The sequence below is a fragment of the Capsicum annuum genome, chromosome 3 (assembly GCF_002878395.1).
Source record: "Capsicum annuum cultivar UCD-10X-F1 chromosome 3, UCD10Xv1.1, whole genome shotgun sequence".
Classification (NCBI taxonomy): Eukaryota; Viridiplantae; Streptophyta; class Magnoliopsida; order Solanales; family Solanaceae; genus Capsicum; species Capsicum annuum.
The window spans coordinates 4,611,476-4,621,775 of record NC_061113.1 but is presented as its reverse complement, the minus strand read 5'-3'; positions in this window follow the sequence as shown (position 1 = coordinate 4,621,775).

Below are 10,300 nucleotides of genomic sequence, written 5' to 3'. Positions count from 1 at the left end.
TCTTTGTAATATCAGAAGATTAAATAAACAAGCAGTTACTACTATTTCCGTCTGGTGTCCATATAGTCAGGTACATATCTTCTTACTTATTGTAGTAATTCAATTAAAACTTCCACCATAATCCAGCCGTGACTATGTCCGGCTGAACGATTTCTTATATCTATGTTGAAATTCTAATTTCGGTGACATGTTAACTATGAAAGCTCCAGACTCTATCAAAATATAAAAGAATCTTTATAATTTCTTGACTTGGTTCCAAAATGGAGGTACAGTCGAGTTCAATATACTTATGTTAACCTTGTCTCTGTGACGCCGTCTAGTAAGTTGTGCCACTCTAGCCCGTATTGTTGAGAAAAGGGCAAATTTTCGCACAATTAGAACTTCTAGATATATAGGTTCAACATAAGGTTATTAAATCTCTGACAGGCCCCATGTTTGGGTAAAAGAGTCGTCCATACAGTCATAAAATTACTTAAGATCCTTTTCTATTTCGGTTGGTGCTTTGGTTCGGTCTTCCGACTTAGGCTTAATCCGATATTATTATATGGTCTGGTAGGCTGAGTGGCATACCCCAGCCTAAGAGATCCTGAAATTAATAATAATAATAATAATAATAATAATAATAATAATAATAACAATAATAATAATAATAATAATAATAACAATAATAATAACAATAATAATAATAATAATAACAACAACAACAACAACAACAACAACAACAACAACAACAACAATAATAATAATAATAATAATAATAATAATAATAATAATAAAGAAAAGACACCAAATCATTCGGGACCCCTTTATCCTTAACAAGAGACCTTTGTTTTAAGTCCTTAACAATTGAAATTATTTTTATCTATAGTAATGTCCTTGTAAATGAGTCCTACAATGCATGTATCTAGGCTAACGTTTGGCTGTGAATATTAAAATTCACCTTCAACATCTATTTTACTATCGATCATAAATTGAACATCAATACTTAAAAAAATTTCATGTTCCAAAAAATTGATCGAGACTTTCACTCACAAAATTTCATTCTTTTTCAAACAAAATATATATATGCAAACACAAGTTTAGGTTTTAAAAAAATGAACAACTTCAAAAACTCAAACTTTTAAGTTCAAAATCTATGATTAAATGGCAACTAAATTAGTAACGCCCATTTTCGGGCTCATAGAATGAAAAAGATCCTATTGAAACAGATATAATATGACACATAGCCACATACTCAAATCCTTCAAATCACACTCCCTACCTCAAAATATGAGTCTTATACAATATGAATCTAAATTTAGCCAGACACACAAGACAAGTACATAGGTAACTTAAAGGCAAAACGCAATCAAGAAAAAAATAAATTACACTAGATTGCACACTAATCCACAAGATTATTAGCACAAATACCAAAGTGGAAATACAAAGCCATGAATTTTAAAAATTCATCTTCAATATCCATTTTACCATAGATTTTTATCATAATTTGAGCATATATACTTAAAAATAATTTCAAGTTCCCAAATACAAATCGATACTTTCACTCACAAAATTTTAATTTTTCCGCAAATAAAATGTATATCCAAACACATGTTTAGGTTTCAAAAATCAACAACTTCAAGAACTCAAACTTTCAAGTTCAAAATCTATGATCAAATGGCAGCTAAATTAATAACGCCCATTTTTGGACCCATAGAATGAAAAAGATCCTATTGAAACGGATACAATGTGACTCATAGCAACGTACTCCAATCCTCCAAACCACAACCCCTACCTCAAAATACGAGTCTTAAACAATATGAAAATGAATTTAGCCAGACACACAAGACAAGTACATAGGTTACTTAGAGTCAAAATACAATCAAGAAAAAACCAAATTACAATTGATTACACACTAATCCAAAAGATTATTAGCACAAATACCAAAGTGGTATTACAAAGAGCAATACATACAATACAATACAACCTACACACTGAATAGAGAAATACACAATTGAATTAAAAATGATATTTTTGTAAACATTCATCCAGTGTCTAGTTGTGGAGCGATGGGGCCATTTGGGTGGTCAAGCGGGTGAAATGGTACGAACGAACCATTTCGGGCCAATTAGGTGGGTGTTAGCCCACAGTTCTCGGGGTGGTCTCGGGGCACGATCGCGATTTGGGTCAAAAACCAATTGGAGACCCCTCGGCGCACTATGGAGTGACTCAGGTGGTCCAATGGGGTCGGTAAGCTATTTGGGTGGTCAAACGGGTGAAACGACGCGAACAGGCTATTTTCGTTCTAATTTGGTGGGTGTTTTCCCTTGTGTCTTGAGGTGGGCCAAAGGAACAGATGCAATTTGGGTTAAAAACTGATCGACGACCCCCCGACGAGTTGTAGAGCATCTCAAGATGGTTCGGCGAGGTTGTTGGGGCCATTTGGATGGTCAAACAGGTGAAACAAGACGAACAGGCCATTTTTGGCCAAATCGATAGGTATTAGCTCATGGTTCTTGAAGTGGGCTCGAGGCCCCGATGCGGTTTGGGCCAAAAATAAATCGGCGACCCTCTGAGGGACTGTGGAGCAATTCAGGGTGGTCTGAAAGGGTTGGTGGGGCTATTTGGGTGGTCAAATAGGCAAAACAATATGGACGAGCAATTTTTGCGCCAATTTGGTGGGTGTTAACCCATGGTTCTTGGGGTGGGACTGACGTTGTTTGGGTTAAAACTGATTGGTGGCCCACCAATAGGCTGTGGAGCAATAAAAGGTGGTCCGGCGAGGTCGGTGAGGATATTTGGATGGTCAAATGGGTGAAACAAAGTGAATGGGCCATATTCATGCCAATTTAGTTGGTGTTTCCCCATGGTTCTCGGGGTAGCCCCGAGGTTCGAGTGTGTTTTGGGCTGAAAATCAACTAGTGAACCCTCGGCAAACTGTGGAGCAACTCAAGGTAGTTCGATGGGGTCGATGAGGCCATTTAAGTGGTCAAATAGGCGTAATGGCGCGAACGGGCTATTTTTTAGCCAATTCGGTGGGCGTTAGCCTACGAATCTTAGGGTGGGCATGGGGCTCGAGTGCGATTTGGGTGAAAAATTGACCAACGGTCCCCAACGAGCTGTGGAGCAGCTCTAGATGGTTCAACAGGGTTGGTGGGGCCATTTGGGTGGTCAAATGGGTAAAACAATGCAAAAGAATCATTTTTATGCAAATTTGGTAGGTGTTAGCCCACGGTTATCAGGGTGGGCCTTAGGCCCAAGCATGGTTTGGGTTGAAAATTGATCGAAGTCCCCTGATGGCTATAAAGCGGCTCGGGATGGTTCGACAGTGATACAAATCAGTCCATCAAGATTCCAAAACAGTCCACAAAACGTGAGAAGAACAAGCAATACAAAGGGATACAAGATGACAAACACAAAAACACACGGATTTGCAAAATAATAAAAGGATAGATAGTGAGACCAAGATTATTACAATACTACGAACCAAGTATATTTCAACATTAACCCCTAATGAATGTAATAATCAAAACCACACTCTTACGGTGACCGCAAAGGTAATCGACTCGCCTCAAAATCCACCGTTTCCAAGCAAAGAACAATATTTGCTTTTCCAAGCCCTATACTAAGGATGAATTTTCCAAGTCCTAACTAAGACTATACTAAGATAGTATACTCTCAAGAGAGAGGATTTCAAGTGTTTCAATTTTTCATCTTTCATAAACTAAAGAGCAAAGACCTAATAAAAGACTATATATAGCCTAACTTATTACATAGTATAATGGACCAAAATACCCTTAAGGAAAGAGGAGGTCATGGGTTGTTTCTTTAACATGTGTAAACCCCAACATACCCTTAATGAAGAGTGCTTCTTTAATGCTCAACAACCATGGGGTCACACTTCAAAACTTGTAGCCTCGAATTGGCATCAAATGTAAGCCTCCAAGCAATCTTCCACACAGGGTTTGTTTAATGGCATGCTCAAAATGGGTCTTCCATGCATGTTCTCGTATCCTCGAGATGACAAAGTCTTGAGCCTCTATATGTTCGCCTCTAAAGATGTTATCAAAAGATAAGATGGTTATTTGTCCTGTATCATCCTCCCCTTCTTGAAAAGGATTTGACCTCGAATCCAAACCTTGCAAAACCAAAGAGAGGACAAAAAAATACAAACTTTTCATGGCATGATGGTTAGGGTTAGCATAACAAACTATCTCAACATGCCAAGGTTGCACATATTTGCAATATAACCAAGGATACTTTGAATGAAATATTAAAAACTCAATGAAAGATGTACGAAGGATTTGGTTATGGGATTCACCAAGAGTGACACTTTGCTTGTTATGTAGACCAAGCAACAAGTTGGGTGCACCAACATCACAATTTCCATATTTGGCACCAGGATCAAATGGGAAGAGTGGTGATAGACACGGGTTTAGACAACACTCCCCTTTCTCGTGGTCTCCACCTAAACTAAATGACATACTCTCTACAATAGAATACATATCATCGAAAGAAAATAAAGAGTAGAGAAAAGTATCACTCAAGTCGACTTCTACTAAGGTGCCCTCATGTGTGTACTCACTACTAGTTTCCCAATCATCACCATGAGTAGTCTCAACAATAAAGTCATACAAAATAGAAGGAGTAACTTTCAAGACTACACATTTCTTACCCTTAAGAGTACTCTCATCTTTCAAGAAGAGATTTCCATCTTTGGTAGGAGTGTTGTCATGCCATAGTAGGTTAACATATAGGCTATAGCCTCCAAGGTAAGCTATACCCATTTTTTCACCACTAGGCTCATTAGGAGTGTTTGTATCATTTTCAAACAAGACATTATACCTAAAGAGTGCATGATCCACCCACGGGTAGATTTGGAACAAGCAAGTTCCTCACTCTCTAAGAGATCAATATCAAGTTTCAAAGCGGTTTCAAGCACAAAATTGTCCCAAGAATAGCTCTCGGGTTCACTCCCCTTTTGTTGACCAACTTTTTCAAACACTTCACTCACTTCAGTTTGATTAACACTACTAGAAAAAAGGAGAAAACCGACCAAACTGACCACGTATATAGCCGACCACAATCATTTAAAAACATTGATTACTATCTACAATACATTCCACCAATTATTTAATGTACAATCAACCAATCACCATAAGAATGAAACATTATTTACAAAATTTATCGAGGTTCCAAATCCAAACTATAAAACATACAAAATACTAAAAACTACAACTCATTATCCACAACTTCATTCTCAGCCTCACCCATTCTATTATTGATATTTCGTTGATATATCCAGCTATAATCAGATTTCATCTACACAATCAATCAAATTCAAGTAATTAGTTCAAGTCACAAAAGTTCACATTTCAAATACCTACACCTAAACATTTTCAAGTAACTAATTTACTTCACAAGTTACAAAACTAAACTTAATTCAAAATGAAAAAACATACCTACACTTAAAAACATTCTGAAGTCAATAATTCACTTCTCAAGTGACCACACTTTACTAAAATCAAAACGCAAGTTCACATTTCAAGTACCTAAATTCAAAACAAAAGTCACTATTCCACCTTTCAAGTAACTACACTTAAATATTTACGACTCACTAATGCACTTCTCAAGTGACTACACTCACTTCTCAAGTGACCACAATTAACTAAATTCAAAACACAAGTCCACATTTCAACTACCTACACTTAAACATTTTCAAGTACTTATTCACTTCTCAAGTGACCACACTTAACTAAATTCAAAACACGAGTCCACCTTTCAAGTAACTACACTTAAAACATTTTCGACTCGCTAATGCACTTATCAAGTGACCACACTTAACTATATTCAAAACACAAGTGTACATTTCAAGTACCTACACTTAAACATGTTCAAGTCACTAACTCACTTCTCAAGTGACTACACTTAACTATATTCAAAACACAAGTTCATAATTCAAGTAACAACATCTAAACATTCCAAGTCACTAGTTCACTTCACAAGTGACCAAACTTAACTAAATTGAAAACACAAGTCTACGTTTCAAGTAACTACACTTGTGCATTTGCAAGTCACTAACTCACTTCTCAAGTGACCACACTTAACTATATTCAAAACACAAGTTCATAATTCAAGTAACTACATCTAAACATTCCAAGTGACTAATTCACTTCACAAATGACCAAACTTAACTAAATTCAAAACACAAGTCCACGTTTCAAGTACCTACACTTATGCATTTTCAAGTCACCAACTCGCTTCTCAAGTGACCACACTTAACTAAATTCAAAACACAAGTCCACATTTCAACAACCTACACTTAAATATTTTCAAGTACTTATTCACTTCTCAAGTGACCACACTTAATTAAATTCAAAATACAAGTCCACATTTCAAGTGCCTTAAAACAAAAAAATTCCCTTTAAAGTCCCTACACTTAACCATTTTCAAGTCATGTACTAGCATTTGAAGTCACTACTCTTAAATATTTTCAATTAACTAATTCACATTTTCAAGTCACTATACTTAATCATTTTCAAGTCACTAGTACACATTTCAAGTCACTACACTAACTATTTTTAAATAGTTATTTCAGAATAGTTCCAATTAGATCCCCTAGATGGAATTGTTCTTGCTCAAGCTTTTCTAAATCCTCAATCATATCTCTGTTTCAATCAACTTAGAACCTGTCTTACTTTCAAAACTAGAAAGTTAACATTTTAAAGAATTTTACCCATAAATATTCCATGAATGACTTGATAGTCTTTTTTTTTTAAAGTAAAAATATATAGAATTTAAAATAAAATTATAACAACATAACACATGGCTACAATTTTGTATAATCCTTGTCAATCAAAAAAGGTAATTTGAACGATTAGGCAAGTGGTAGAAAAAATAATAAAAGTTGTGTGTTGCTTTGTGCCCTAAATTGGTGGTCCAGGAACCAATTAACTAAAATCAACTAATAACACCAAAAAAATCAATTTACAACTATTCATAATCATGTGTGTGGTTTTTAATTAGTCCCAGACTTCATACCTACACCTCCTTTCTAGTTAAAATTTTGTTCTCCTTTCTAGTACTGTCGGTAAGGAGCAGACATAGTCAAATACCTTACTAGTTCAATTTTTCGATGTGAACTACGTCAAAACATACGCACATATAACAATTTCAAAAAAACAAAAAGAAATCCCTAATAATACAATAAAATTGGAGAATCCTCATGCATAATAGCATAGATAATTAATCAAACTAAAGCACACAAGATTTTATCAACATACTTAATCAAATTAACTTCTAATCACATAAATCTGTCACGTTAGGAGAGAAAAAATAAAATATGAAATCAAACCTAGGATGGGTTATTGAGAACCCAACGTTTTATGGTGAAGTGATGGTTCTTTCGGTAGTGGAGGATGGCGCTGGTTCGCTGGTTTCATTGGAGAGAACGGCGCCGAAGGAGGGATGGTGAACGGGGAGAAGGAGGAGGCGAGGGGGACGGAGCCAGTGTTAGGCGTTGACGGCGGCGGCTGGTTCCACCGGAGGGGCGAACGGAGGGAGCCAGTGTTGCTGCCGTCGTTAGTGGCAAGAGCGGCAACGGGGAGGGGGATCGGAGAGAGCTGGCGGCGGGAGAGGTTTTGAGAGAGAGAGAGGAGGTAGAGAGAGTGGTGGTGGAGGCTTATGAAATGAATTTAGGATTAGGGTTTTGGTTTATTTGGTTTTTTAAAAGGAATGAATACTCCTTTTGATCTCAGTCATTGATTCATCTTTGATCAACGGCTGTGATTTAAAGACTGAGATTTTGATTAAAAATTAAATAAAAAATTCTGAATTGAGTCCCAATTTTGGCTACAATTGTAATAGACCAAGTGATTAGGTTAAAATTGACATGACTGAATGTCAATTGGCTGAATATGTAATAGATTGAATAAAATAGACTAAGATCGTAAAAAATTGAATAAAAGTGAATAAATTGGGCAAAGTAATTCTAATTGGTTGTCATTGAAATAACAATAGAGATAATATAATAAGGATAATAATAAAAAATAATAAATAATAATAATAAATAATGAATAATAATAATAATAATAAATAAATAGTACTAAATAATGAAAAAGTAGGCAATATAAAAAAATAATGTGAGTGTGCACAATTATGTGAAAAGATAATTTAATTAATAAAATCATGTAAAATATCGTATTTGATTTAAAAAATTATAAAAAAATGATGCTAAAAGATAAAAATAATTTATGCATTATGAATGTGACATGTTAGTAATCTGTTTGATGCAAGAAAAATGTTCAAAAATACTAATATTTAAAAAATTAATAATTTTGTTAAAATAACAGCCTAAATATAGTATCGGGAGGTCAAAATTGGGTGTCAACATGGAGGGTACAGTGTACGCAGACCTTCTCGAAACCTATTCAAGCTTGAAGATTCTTTTGTATGTTTTGTAAAAATATTTTGAATGTTTTTTAAATCACGAATGTGACACGTCAATATATTTTTGATACAAGAATAATGTGTCAAAAATATTAATAGTTGAAATTAATAATTTTTACAAAAAAACAACCTAAAAGGAGTATCTAGCGGTCAAAATTGATCAGATGAATTAATAATATACAACGTATTTCAAATATAACCAGATGAATTATTGTTTGATTATTTTATGTCATTAATATACCTTCACTATATAATATGTATATACCTATACATACACACGCATATACACACCATCAACTGTATCAAGTTCTAAATACGTATTATATATATCACATACATACATGAGTATATGATCCAATAATATAATACGACGTATTTCATATACATACTTTGATGAGCTATCGATTAATTTGATTAGAGTTATCGATTAATTTGATTAGCTTACATTAACATAACGTCAACGAACAGTATATATTATTACTTTTGTCGTTTCAAATCAAGGTATTCAAAGATCCACTTGTGGTCGGTTTTTTAAAAAAAAATATTGTTTTTTGAAAAACCAACCACACGTGGTCGGTTTTTTCCGACCACAAATTATGGTCGATTTTTGGTGGTCGGTTTTACCAATTTTTTTAGTAGTGTAATCACATCACACACATACTCAAGTGGTGGAAAATTTTCACAAATAGGTTGATCAACACCAATTACATAAGACGATGTACTTTCGTTCAACATATAGGCTTCAACTCTAGGTGGACATAAATTGATCTTATAAGAAGAGTCAATTTGGTCATCAATAGGATAAACTAGTGTATCCACACTCACAACATGTACATCATCAACAAAAGGCAGAGAATCATTAGACTCACAAGTAAGTAAGCTACTACTCACACTCAATAGGATACTAGCCACACAATTATCATTCACATGCATAAAAGTGTAAGAATTAGCTATTTTACCTTGAAGTTCTTGAGTCGACTCTCCTTTGCTGTTTGTGAAGGTCCTCCACAAGCGTGGGCAGCAACTTCACTTCGGCATTGCTCTCCTTCACTTTCCATGTCGGTACCTACACAAATGTCCTTAGAAATAGAAGGACAAACAATGTTAGCTCGGTTTGGTGGCAATCCCCTCACTTCGCTCCACACAACCTCTCCTTTTTTCACTCTCGGTATTTTGTATCTCATAAGCATTTGGATTGGATTAAATATTCACTTCTGTTTACTTCTCGGGCAGCATGTATGTCACGAGGTGATTTCCCCACCGGTCTCTTACAACATTAGGCCAATTTTGTACATTTGGAACTCTATGTTGTGCAAACCAATCGGCACCTAAGCATACATGAACGTATGTCAATGGAAGAATATCGCACCACACCTCCTCATGGTATTTAAATTGGGAGAAGACAACTTTGACCCTTTCGGTAATCTTAAACCCGTCCAAGAAATATGGAACAAGTAAAGGCTTGCGAAACAACCCCAAATAGTCAACCATGGATGGAAGGATGTAATTTCTATAGTACCTATCATTTAACACAATGAGGCATCCCGGTATCCCACCAATGGTCACATTTCCGAAGTGTACACTCCTTATCGGATCAACATTGTAAGGAACACGAGTACTTCTTGGTTTTGGAGATGCATACCCTTTTCTTCTCGTTGGACAACCTCCAATAGAGCTAGTATAACCATTCACACTATATCGACCTTGATAAGAAGTACTAAAAGGTGGAGGATATGAATCTTCACACTCCTAACCCTAACGCCAAATCTAGGTTCGGGGTGAGAAGTGTAAGACTTCTCACATGCCTCAATGTCATCATAAGATCCATCACGAGGTCTTACATCATCTCCAAGTTCACCATAAGCACTAGGCA